The sequence below is a fragment of the Arvicanthis niloticus genome, chromosome 20, assembly GCF_011762505.2.
Source record: "Arvicanthis niloticus isolate mArvNil1 chromosome 20, mArvNil1.pat.X, whole genome shotgun sequence".
Taxonomy (NCBI): Eukaryota; Metazoa; Chordata; class Mammalia; order Rodentia; family Muridae; genus Arvicanthis; species Arvicanthis niloticus.
The window spans coordinates 51,115,069-51,127,642 of NC_047677.1; the positions used below are offsets into that span (position 1 = coordinate 51,115,069).

General features: G+C 46.4%; 2 pseudogenes; one reads left to right on the forward strand and one right to left on the reverse strand.

The window, feature by feature from the left end:
* Positions 1 to 1,605: 1,605 nt before the first annotated feature.
* On the reverse strand, positions 1,606 to 6,094 carry LOC117724285 (H-2 class I histocompatibility antigen, alpha chain-like; annotated as a pseudogene).
* Positions 6,095 to 9,457: 3,363 nt separating this feature from the next.
* Positions 9,458 to 10,437, forward strand: LOC117724286 (ADP-ribosylation factor-like protein 4A; annotated as a pseudogene).
* Positions 10,438 to 12,574: the final 2,137 nt, after the last annotated feature.

Here is a 12,574-nt window from a genome sequence, read left to right on the forward strand (position 1 = left end):
TGTAGAAAAAAATGTTTTGTGAAACCAAAAGAATTTTGCCTTGTTTGGGTTTGCAGATTGCTTCTGGAAAAAAAAAATACATGGAGGGGATTCTATTCACTGTCTACATTATAAAATAAGTCAACAAAATATTAAAACCCAGAGGGTACAGATTGAAAGAAGTCAGTTGTGAAATCTCAATGAGTTTCAAAAATCAGTCGGAGATATCAGTTGATTCTTGTCCACCATTGTTGGGAGCCGACTTTTAGCAGAAAGTGGCTAGATCATCTTTGCAGCCATCTGGAACCATATACTCTGATAAGAGATTTGGTTTTCAATAGCCTACTGAAGACCTCCATACTCGAGAGACCCTTCCTCAAGCCTCCGGAATCGAGACCACCCAAAAATCACAAGAAACCATACCTGGATGCAATCAGCAGAGGTTTATTAGGGGAGGAGCCGGCGGTCAAAAACGACAAGCTCTTTAGCTCCAAGAGCAGGGTTTTTGGCCCCGTGTGGTGGGTTAAAGGGTCTTTTATAGCATGGGGTGGGGGGAGGAAGGCATTTTCGCGTGCTTACACATGATTGGTTGTTTTACAAATTTTGAACATAGCACTGGGAAGACCAAGGGAGGGGTAACCAAGAACAGTGGAACATTTCAGAGAATCTAGCCCAAATGATCTAGAGTCATGTGAGATCACTCTGCACACTCATTCTTCTCAAAAATGTGGTTTTCACCATGCTATTGTGTCCTATTCTGCCATTTCAGATTACTATCTTTACTTTTTCCAGCTATAGGGCTATGGCCCCATCTAGGTGGTAGCATCTTTATCTGTAATCAGGAATGCCTTCCTGCCTTGGGCGAGGCTTGGGGAATGTAATCCAGCAAGTGTCCTTCACCTGGAATGTGAAGGCCTGAAATCTTCTTTTCAGTTCCGAGTTCTGTAAGGCGAAAAATCTACACATATTTCATAAAATGGCCTTTATAATTTTTCACTCTACACTACAACAGCTGAGCACACTCTGACAAACATCTTGTTTATCCCACATAGCTTGTTTTGCTGTTTAGTGCCCCCTGATGCAAGGCGCATGTGGTATCCACGCCTGCAAGGCATGCAGTTCACGTGCTGTCCACGTGCTATCCATGCCATATATGCCTATAAGGTGCACGTGGTATCCACGCCTGTAAGGCTTACGTCATATCAACACCTGCAAGGCACATGGTATCCATGCGCCTACAAGGCACATGGCAAAAGCGTATAAATACCCCAGATTTCCCTTCAATAAATGAGACTTAAGACTTGATCAGAACCTCTGTCTTGTCTCCATTCTTCGAGTCTCTTCCCCTTTATCCCCACTCTCACTCTCGATTGACCCTGACCTGCAGACCGGAGCAGCAACTTGGGCGGGGAAACAGTGGCCGCCAAGCGTGGAGTGGAGAGGGCCACAACATTTTTGGCGCCCTACACACCATTGGATTAGCTGCTTATTAAGTAATTTGTTTCAAATGTTACAAGGAGATTCAGACATAGACAGTCTAAGACAGCTAACAAAGGAAGCATAGAAAGAGTTAACCTTAATAGAAAAGAGACTGGAAGATTCTATGGGAATTGTAGGCCGCCAACCTTATGCGGCTGAATAAAATGGCACCGCAGAGTTGACATGGCTGACTAAAACAACGCTGCGCCGCTTCAACTCTGCGGGCCAAGGGGGGGGGGGCGCGACAGGGAATGACATAGTTCTCAAACTCATCTGTATTTTGATTATTTTGTCTTTAACTTATTCTTCTATTGGGATCATTATACAAATGGAAGTGATATTTTAGAATGGCTCATCTTAGCACACAAAGTAAAAAATTAAAGGTTTGCATAGAAAATACTTATTTAATTAAAAAAGCAAGAATATGTAAATAGTCAGGAATAGATCCAGCAGAAATTGTAGAGACTTATACTAATGCTAAGATTACTTCATTATGGGTGATCAATGAAGATTGGCAAAGAGTTTGTAACAACTATTTGGGAGAAATTAACAAATATCCTAAAAGCAAGCAACTTCAGTTGGGGTAAAAATAATTAACAACAACACACACTCAAACCCTCAAGAAGATTTGGCTGCAGGGGGAATTCCAGGCTGACTGAGTTCCCTCTGGCTCCAGCTCCAGCCCAGAATGCCTCAGGGATAAGCCTTCTCCATACAAACCCCTACCTGGAGACTGAGTATAGTACCCTCAGATTTCACTTGTGTGAAGAAAAGTTGAGATAGACCAGAGAAGCTCTGGACCACAGGAAGTTTCTAGAATTGTCAGCAGACCAGGGAAGGCTCAGGAGACATGAGGAAGCAGGTATTCAGGGAATGAACCCCTGCCAGGGACATTCTCCCCTGACCTCTGACCAGTGAGACATCACATCCAGGTGACATCTGTCATCAGTGTGATGAATCTGATCTTCATTTTTCCTGTGCTTTAGAGTAAGGTGAGTGTCAGCACACAGATCCAGAGATAGGCACAGTGTGTGTGCACATGGTGTCTGTAGCTTCCCATTCACTATGTATTCCTTCTTGAAGTTGATGAAAGAAAACAAATGCCCCACCCCCAAATGCAACCTCAGACCATGCCCCTTCCATATCCGCAACAGAACACCTCTGATGATCTTATCCCGAATTAGCACAGCTCCAAGGACAGCACCAACAATGGTCATCATGGAGATGGTAGACTGAGGAGGCTCAAGGAAGGGAAGGGAAGCAAGGGGAAGAGGGAGGGGAAGGAAGGGAAGGTGAAGGTTATGACCACAGCCATCATCCCTGTACACAGGTCTGCAGAAGGCTTCAGCTTTCCCTTAACCCATCTCAGGGTGAGGAGCTCAGGCAGCACATGGCATGTGTATCTCTGATCCTCTCCAGAAGGTACTTCCACAGCTGCCCAGTTCTGGAAGGTGCCATCCCCTGCAGACCTGGTCTCCACAAGCTCTATCTCCTGGGTCCATTCCTCCTCCTTCCTTTTCCAGGTCAGAGTGACATCAGCAGGGTAGGATCACAGGGCCCAGCACCTTCATGTGACATCACCTTCAAGTCTGGAGTGATGGGTCGCATGCATCTTTGGAGAATCTGAAGAGAAGACTGTAGTAACAATTTTGGCATTTTGGTTTCTTTAAAAATAAAACCACAGAAATATTATGTTTTTGTTTTCATCCCAGATGTGTCAATAGGAGGCTGCTTCAGATTGTCCAGATCATCTGACAATGATTTGCCTGGGACTCTATCAGGGGCATGATTTTGCCAGCAGCCGATAGTTTCTGGGATTGTTTTACATTTGGAATTCTGGGCACTTTGTGAGGTTATAGAAATTCTAGGGTCCTGGGGTGTGGGGAGGTTGTTTGCTGTTGGTCACAGTTTGTTAAGTAATGATACATAAAGAAAAAGAAATTAGGTATCCTGATATCAAAATTGCCCCAAGGAACTTGATACTCCAAATCAGCAGGACATTGCCCCTTTTTTCTCTTCCTTTTTTTTTTTTTCTCTTTTATCTAGTGTTAAGGGGTTGAAAGGGTGGAAGAAAAAAAGAACCCACAGTCTTCTGTATTATCTCCCCTTTGGGAAATTCTAGATATGAGTGAAAGAGACTAAAGTCAGAGACTCTAAATGTCAACTAGGAAAAGTGACTTCTTCCCTGACCAAGTGAGGCAGAGACCCAACATCTTTGGAGTCAGACACCAAAGACCTTGTTTGTAGGCTGAGAATGAGCCCTGAACAAGACCATGGCTCACAAGGACTGCAGATGAAAGGTTAACTGACTCCTTGTTTTTTCCCCCTCCTAAAACCCACTCTGAGCTGTCCTGAGAGAAGGCTGAGCCAATCTCTGATAATGCGTAAAGAAACCCAGGATGTCTCTCTCCTCCTCCCAAGAGGAGGAGAGGGAGAGGGCTTGACCATTCTGTGGAGGGGAGGGGGGTGACTGGACCATTCTGTGAAGTGGAGTGAGGTGGGGAGAGGGATGAAGAGAGAGGGCTGGACCATTGTGTGAAATGGAGAGAAGGACAACCAGTGTGTCCTCTAAGATCAGGAGGAAGAGACAAGACTGTCCACTCTCTGCTCTCTTATCTGAAACCTCAGCTACTCAGTTAGACAAAAGAAAAGCATTCAAATAGGAAAGGAAGAAGTCACATTGTCTCTTATTCCAGACAACACAATTTTTTTAGCTTAAAAGTCCCAGTTGAGACCACAGGGCAACTCTTGGACCTAATCAACCCTGATAGTTTCGTGATACAAAAATCCATATTAGAAAGTAGCCTTCATGTACACAACAGTGTAGTCTCAGGGAAGGACATTAGGAGAAACATGCCATCCTAAGTGAGTCCCCAGAATTAAGTGCTTAGGGCTCTGTCTAACCAGGGAAATGAGAGAACTCTACACTGAAAACTTCACTTCACAGTAATGTAAGGGACACCACAGAGGACAGTGTTAGACATGGGACAGAAAACTCATGCTCTTTGGGACAATGATAATTCTTTAGATTTCTGTAGCAAGAATGTGGATCTATTTATGTAGCAGTCGTGGTGATGGGCTGCCTATGAATGATACTTTGCTTTGCTGTGGGAAAGAGTGTCAGTCCTTGTAAGTTTGGTTTCAGGATGTCTTTTTCACTCTTAAAAAATTATTGAGGCTCCTAGAGAATTTATTATTATGCTGCTTATTGATATTTTCTTAATAGACTTTAAGACTAAAATATTTCCAAAATATTTATTTATCATTCATTTAAAGATATCAATATAGTTGGATTGTACAAATACATGATGAATGGTTACTGGAGTCTGGGATGATGGTTGGTGGGCATTGGAGTGCAGTTCAGTGGCAGGAGTAATATTTTACAGGACTGATCTGATGACCACACGTCATATATATGTATCAGAATAATCATGCTGTGCTCTATAAATGTGTGCAGTTGTTACATGTCAATTAAAAATAAGATTCAATTTTTAAAAAGAAATAGAAAACCCATGCTTCTGCACTGTCAAAGTTAAGATTGTGAAAACGGCCATCCTACTAAAATTAACAGATTTAATGCACTACTATCAAAATCTTAATTTATTTCATAGGTTTAGAAAAAATGCAAAAGACTAAGAACAGTCAATCAATCTTAAGCAGTAAGAACTGGAGGTGTTGCAATCCCAACCTCAGATTTTACTGCAGAGCTGTAGTGACCAGGATGTCCTGAAATTGGTATAAAGTAGACAGGAAAATCAAAGGCATAGGATAGAGGTCCTGGAAATAAAATGTCAAAGCTATGCACAGTCAATTTTCAACAAAGAACGTTCAGTGAACCAGAGATGTTGCTGCGACATGGGTTTACACCTGAGAAGACGAACTTCTCACCTTTTACCTTGCACAAAAGAAAACTCAAAATGCAGCAGAGACCATGCATGGGTTCAAAATGCTTATTCTAACTTTGATCTGGCTAATTTCCTTCTGTGATTCTTTTGCTACGTGTTTTTGTAATAATATTTAAAAATTAAAAACAAGGTGAGATGGACATTATTACATCTGATACTTTTCTTCTTTCTCAGAATTAAGCTCCAGCTTGCGGGTGGGGGAGTCGGGTGGGGGGCGAGGGGAATAGGGTAGCTGCAAAGGTTACCTGTACACTGCAGCCTCTCCTTCCTCTTCTCCAGGTATCTACATACCCACTCAACCCAAGCACCTTCCAGATTGGCCTTCTGTCTGTCTGGTGATCTGCACCATCGTGTCCGCCGCCGTCCACGATTTCAGGTCTTCGTTCAGGGCAGTGTAATCGTGGGCCATAGTGGCGAGCTACCAGTACTCATGGAGAAGGCTCCGGTCCGACCCCACTGTCACAACCTTACGTGCGCTGGATGGTGTAAGGGCCAGCAGGATTCAGCAGTCAACCCCGCCCGCCCATCCTTCCCTAGGAATCCCCTCAATTGAAAGTGAAAGTGGGTCCCAGGTCAAGGGTTCCCGCGGGTCCCACAGGTTGGGGAGAACCTCGGACTTGGTTCACGCGGTATCTCAATCATGTCCATAGTGAAGCAGAGTGGTCATGACCTCCGACCCAGGGTCACTCACCGCCCTCGCTCTGGTTGAAATAGCCTAGCAGGGCCCTCATGTCCACTCCGAACGTTTGCTCCTCATTCTTGACACACCATGTCTCCAGCTCCCAACACTGCGGCCCCTCCTGCTCCACCCACAGCGCGCTCGGCTCTAACCTTACAGTTTTCGCATCTCTGTTATACCACAGCGCGCGCGCGCGCTCTAACCTTAGTGTTTTCGCAGCTCTGATAAGATCGCGAACTGCGTAGCATCCCGGTAGCCCAAAAGGGTGAATGGGAATCCCCTAGGCGGGGCAGCAAGGCGGCGGTGATGAAATACATCAACAAATATAAGCTCACGGTGAACCTCCCGGGACCCAGGGCTGGTGAGAGGAGTGGGGCGCGGGGCTCTTGACGCGGGTGGTCTAGATCAGATCAGGCCAGGTCAGGGCCAGCAGCAGGAGCAGTGTGTGCGGCGGCGCCTTCCGTCAGATCTAGAGACTAATCAAACTAAAAATGCCTGTTGTTTGAAGTCATTCTAAGATGAGCTGGGGTGAGGTGAGTTCCCATGACTGGAGTCAGGGTCCTTCTTGTCCTCCCAGATTGCCATTCCCTGGAGAATGGTGGCATGCTTGCCCAGCTCAGCACCAGAAAGCCCAACCCTAGGTCAGCTCAGTGTGCAACAAAAATTTCAAGTAACCCCTGAGATGGTTACTTGAAGTAGTTTCTATATTAGTTACAATAGAAAAAAAAAGAAAAAAAAGAACAACAAAAAAAGTTACAATGAAAAGTTACAAGATTTCTCGATAACAAGACTCTGTGGTCTGTGTCTTCGAAGCCTACACCAAACTAATTTCCTATGTGGTTTACAAATGTCACGAGGGGCAGAGGAAACAGTTCTAAACCTTCAGTCGTAGACTGCACACTGCACTCAGCGCAGCACAGGACAAGTGATCTGCAGGGAACAGAGAGTTCTGCTATCTAGAGCCAGAGCCGTTCTAGTGCAGGGTGGAAGGATCTAGTCTTCACCATGAACCAGAGCCTCTTCTTCTTGGTAAGCAGATCTGGGGTTTATATCAGGTGGGAAAGCCAGGAAGAGATGGTTTGGGGAGGAGACAGGTCAAACTCCCATGTGGCTGAGCTCTCATTGTTTATGGACTCAGAGTGGGATGGAAGGTCTGGGAGTGTAGAATTTTTCCTATGGGAGGACTTCCTCCTGGCACCCCGATCGGCACCCCTATCGGTGCTCTGGTGAGAAGGGAAGTAGGGCTCGAAAGGGTGGAAAGGGGGCAGATGGTCTGGTGGCAAACGCAGGGATGAGGCTTATAGATGGAACCTTGGCTCCTCTGGGCAAAAGTCATTTTCCTTTGTAACCTGCACTCACCCGTGAGGTTGGGGTCCGGGCCAGGGCAGCTGCGGTCCCGAAGCTAGTAGAAGCAGATCTAGAGACATGGGGTGTATTCGATTCCTGGGGATCTGGGCGGACTTTATAACCAGTGCTGGTGAGGACGCTGGTTGTTTATTTCAGGATCTCACCATCCAATGGGAGTGATAACTGCCAACTTGTCACCAGTGTCAGGGCAGAAGGACCTCACACGGGTTGAGGGTGGGGAGTCAAACTAGGGAGATGAGGAAGAGCCTGCAAACTAGGGAGATGAGTAGCCTGTGGCTACTCCAACCACATATCAATAGCTGACTTGGCCCTGAACCCTGTGCTGCTTGACTGAGCACTGTCATGTCAGCCTCCCCCCAAACCCTCCTTAGTCTGGAATAGAGAAGGGACCTACGTTCGAGTCTTATTTCTTCATCTCCTTCCTCCTTCCTATTCTTAATAAGACCCCAAAGTCTGGCATTTTAAATATTATTACTTTCACTGTGTGAGCATGTGCGTCTCTCTCTCTCTCTCTCTCTCTCTCTCTCTCTCTCTCTCTCTCTCTCTCTCTCTGTGTGTGTGTGTGTGTGTGTGTGTGTGAGACAGAGACCTTGTGCTTCTGTATGCATGTGTTCCCAGCCATCTTCTGGCCTCAGCACAAATGTGGAGGTCAGAGAGAAACTTACAGAGAGAGACTCATGCTCTCCTTCCACTGTGTTGGCCTCATGGATAGCATTGGTGGCAAGCGCTTTTCCCACTGACACACTGAACTTGTCTTCCAAGCTCCATAGGTGTTTTCCTTTAGAGCTGGAGGGGTTGTCCTTCAAGCACCAGAGACCAAGTTCTAGGTTTACCTAGGACACCCGCTTATATGATAAGGTTTAATTAACTAATCACACTAAAAATAACTACTGGTTGAGGTCATTCTAAGATGATATAGGGTGAGGTGTGTTCCCATGACTGGGGATTAGGGTCGTTCTTGCCATCCCAGGCTGGCATTCCCTGGAGAATGGTGGTATGCCTGCCCAACTCATCACCAGGAAGCCCAACCCTAGCTCAGCTCAGGAAACAAAAGAAGATTTGAAGTTACAGATGATCAGCTTCTATCATGAACCACAAACCACAGAAAAAGTGAAGAAGTGGTTCAAAAGCTTTGTGGGAAACATGGTGATCGACCAATGAAAGATTGAATATTTGGTTACTAATTATCCGCAGTCTACAGTTGTCATTGGATGGAGTCCAACTCACATATTCTAATGAGGCTGATGAATATCCGGGCTGCTGGAGTGATATTACTTTTAGACAATCAGTTACAGACAGCACACTACATTCAGTGCAGCACAGGGCAGGTGATCTGCAGGGTACTGAAGGTCCTGTTATTTAGAGCTGTTCTAGAGCAGGTTGGAAGGATCTAGTCTTCACCATGAACCAGAGCCTCTTCTTGGTAAACAGATCTGGGGTCATATGAGGTAGGAAAGCCAGGATGAGATGGTTTGGGGAGGAGACAGGTCAAACTCCCATGAGGCTGAACTCTTATTTATGGACTCAGAGTGGGTTGGAAGGCCTGAGTTGGGTCCTGGGAGTGTTGAATTTTTCCTAGTGGGAGGGGTTAGCATTTCTTTTCTGTAATCACCATTGAGTGACAGGGCACAGCTCTCATACCCTTGCCTTATCTTGTCCTGAAGATCTGAGCCTCGATGCAGAACCCTCACTTTCTATATAGAAGACACCATGGGCACTCTTAATAAAGCGGGTGGTTCTCTAATGCCAATCTTGCAGGGTACCACATCCCTTCATTTCTATTTTTAAAGATGGCTCTTTAATTTTCAATTATGTGGTGCTGTATGAAAATTCTTGTGGGGGTTGGGTCTATGCAATGCATATTGAATGATCTTGGCCTTCACTGTCCCTCTGGCAAAGCAGACTATTGCTCCTTCTTTCCCTAAACTCAGCTGTTGCTTTAAGAGCTTCTTTCTCCGTGACAGAGACAGGGCCACTAGCCAGGCTGGCGAGCTTGCCCGCCCCTTGAGAAGGCCCGCCCCTTGCGAAGCTCGCGAGCCCGGGAAGCCAGGCTGGGTGGTGCGCACAGTAGCAGCACCAAAGTCAGGCTTCTCTGATGCTCCTGGGACAGCTGAGGCTAACAGCTGCTGAGGTGATGACAGGAGGACCTTCAGCCAGCAATCTCCTAGGTCGATAACCCAGGAAAAGGAATCCTAACCAGATATGAAGAACGCATTCAGTTTGTGACACCATTGCAGCTGGAAATGGCAAAGGTGAATGGACTGTCAGACCAGACTTCCATCCTGTCCAGCCTGTCGTTCTTGCCTTCCTTTCAGTCCTTTCACAATGTTATTCTCCGTTTGGACTGTGCTGGAAAGACAACAGTGTTACACAGGCTGCAGTTCAAGGACTTTGTAAATACCATACCTACCAAAGGACTTGACACTGAGAAAAGTAAGGTAACCTTGGGCAATTCCAAAACAGTCACTTTTCACTTCTGGGATGTAGCTGGGCATGAGAAAGTAAGACCACTGTGGAAGTCCTAACCCGATGCACATATAGCATTGTGTTTGTGGTGAACTGTGTTGATGTTGAGAGAACAGAAGAAGCCATATCTGAACTTCATAATATAACTAGAATATCAGAAAATCAGGGACTTCCTGTGCTTATAGTTGCTAACAAACAGGATCTCTCTCTCTCTCTCTCTCTCTCTCTCTCTCTCTCTCTCTCTCTCTCTCTCCCTCCCCTCCCCTCCCCTCCCCTCCCCTCCCCTCCCCTCCCCTCCCCTCCCCTCCCCTCCCCTCCCCCCCTCTCTCCCCCCCTCTCTCCCTCTCTCTCTGATATTTGTTAGCAATGGTGAACTGAGCTCATCTGCTCCTTGGCATTTGCAGCCCACCTGTGCAATCCTAGGAGATGGGCTGAAGGGAGGACTTGAGAAACTACATGATGTGATAATTTAAAAGAAGAAAGATGTTGCTGCAACAGAAAAAGAAGAGACCAATGGCAGTACCTTTTATATCAGCGTGGAATAAGTTTTCCTTGGTCTGACTTTTGACAAGCTGAAGAGTGTCTACAGCCTGGTTTGCCTGTCTGCCTTCACAGATGCTATTAAAGCTTTGTTTTATTGAACAGACAGATACCCAGCTCTGTTGCCTTGTGGAAGATGAGTAAATGCAATGCTTATTAAAGTGGTTTCTTCTCCCTGACACACAAATCTTTTGGTACTACCATTTTGGAAAGCCAAAAAAAGGCTGGTAATTGACCAGAAAACAGGTTTGTGGACATTTGACCTGAAGTTAGTGAAATCAAACTTTGAAGAGCAGCGGAGAGGAAAACAAACAAACAACTTCCTTCTCTGTGAAGCAAGGGACGCTTTACTAACTGAATTTTTTTCTGCTTTCAGGACATCTCCCCATTCAGGCTGAGACTTCTTTGGGTCTCCTCCAGTCCTAGGCTTTGGGAGACTGCAGCCATTGTGGTCACCACAGGAGTGCTGGGAGGTGCAGCTCTCTGGCTGTGTTGGGTAGGTAGCCCTCTTAGCTTTTCTTTCACAACTATGGGAGAAACAGGAAAGGAACAGCAGCAGCTGGGAACAGTGTGTAATGGTGCTGAAGAATATGTGGGGTGGAAAAGTTGTTCCTGGTTTGCAGTATTCATATTTCTTCCTCATTTAAGGGAAGGATTGGAAACCTGAGATTACCCTATGATCAGGAACTACTGGGGCTCCAAGAAGAGGATCCAAGCCAAAGGCACAGCAGCCCTCCTGATGAACAGAGACTAAATCATCCACCCAGGTTCTCCAGCAGCACTGGACAAAAGCATCAGAGGCTGCTGGGGTGACTGCAAATCTGTCTGGGGTGATCAAGCAGGGGTGGGGCAAGCATTCTCAGGGACCACAGGCCCCAGTTTCCTTCCTGGGCCATGGGTAGATCAGATGGCCTTCATGTACTTGAGGGACAGATGCAGGAAAGTTTTTTTTCAGGGGTGGGGGTAGGGGTCAGGTTGGGGGTGGGACTTAGGGATGAGGATGGGTTGGGTTTGGTGCTCAAAACAGGGTTTTCCTCCTCTGGATGTCCTGGAATTCTATGTGTAGAATTCAAACCTCAAACTCAAAAAGCAATCTGCCTGTGCATCCTGAGTTTCTGGATTTTAAAATGTGTGCTACCCTGCCTGGCTAGTGAACACTCCTTTTCATCAGGGACATAGTCATTATCCTCTACAACATGTCCAGAAAATACTGAATAAATTCTTAAAACACCTGAAGGCACTAGCAGTTCTGGCATTTTTGGCAATTCGACAATAAGAGGAAATAGAAGAGATGGCAAAGGCAGGACAGGAGGGCAGAAAATAGAAGGCCGAGTGGAGGGGAGCAAAGTGGAGGGGAGCAGAGTGGAAGGGTGCAGAATGGATGAGTCAGCCTCGAACCTTTTGTCTTTTTTCTAGGCTGACACTTGTACTTTCCACTTTCTATTAGGCCTCTGAGCTCTGAAGAATACAAAGTTAGGGTCCTCAGTCCTCCTCTCTTTCCCAGTGCCCCTCTCCCTCCCTCTGTTTTACCAAGTTCCTAGAACTGCTCTCTCTAGCCTGGAAATCCCCCAAATCCTCAGAGATCCTGAAGCTTTGTGCTGCCTGTGATCACAGCAGAAACAGCTAGCTGCTTTGCAGTGAAATAGGGACACAGGAAAAATCACTTGTGATGCCTTCAGTTTTAGCAGAAGCAAAGCATTTATCCACTCATCTCTCCAGACTGACTTCCATGCACCACAGTACTCCTGACAGTCAGTCCAGATGAGTGGAGTGAGTGCCTGAGGGATGAGGTGGGTGTAGTCAAACGTCCTGGCCAGGGGCACTCTCTTTGTGGTCACTATGGTCAAAATCTGACAGCTGGAGCCAAAGCTGGAGGTCAGGGCAGAGGTCTGAGCTCCTCCAAGGGATGCAAGAAGGTTTCTCTCATTGACACAGAGTCTCTGCTGCGAGTTCAGGCCAGGGTGAGTGAGGATGATTAGTAAACCCTTAGGAGAGAGGCTCAGTTGAACCACATAGCAGGGTGGGGTTGGGGCTGCCTTTTCCTTCAACCTTCTGTCTGTCCTGGTTCCAGATAGGGAAAGGTGAGCCAAATCAGCACGGACAGGTCAGTCCCTGTCCCCTGAGAAACCGCTGTTCTGCCACTGCTGCATGGGCAAAG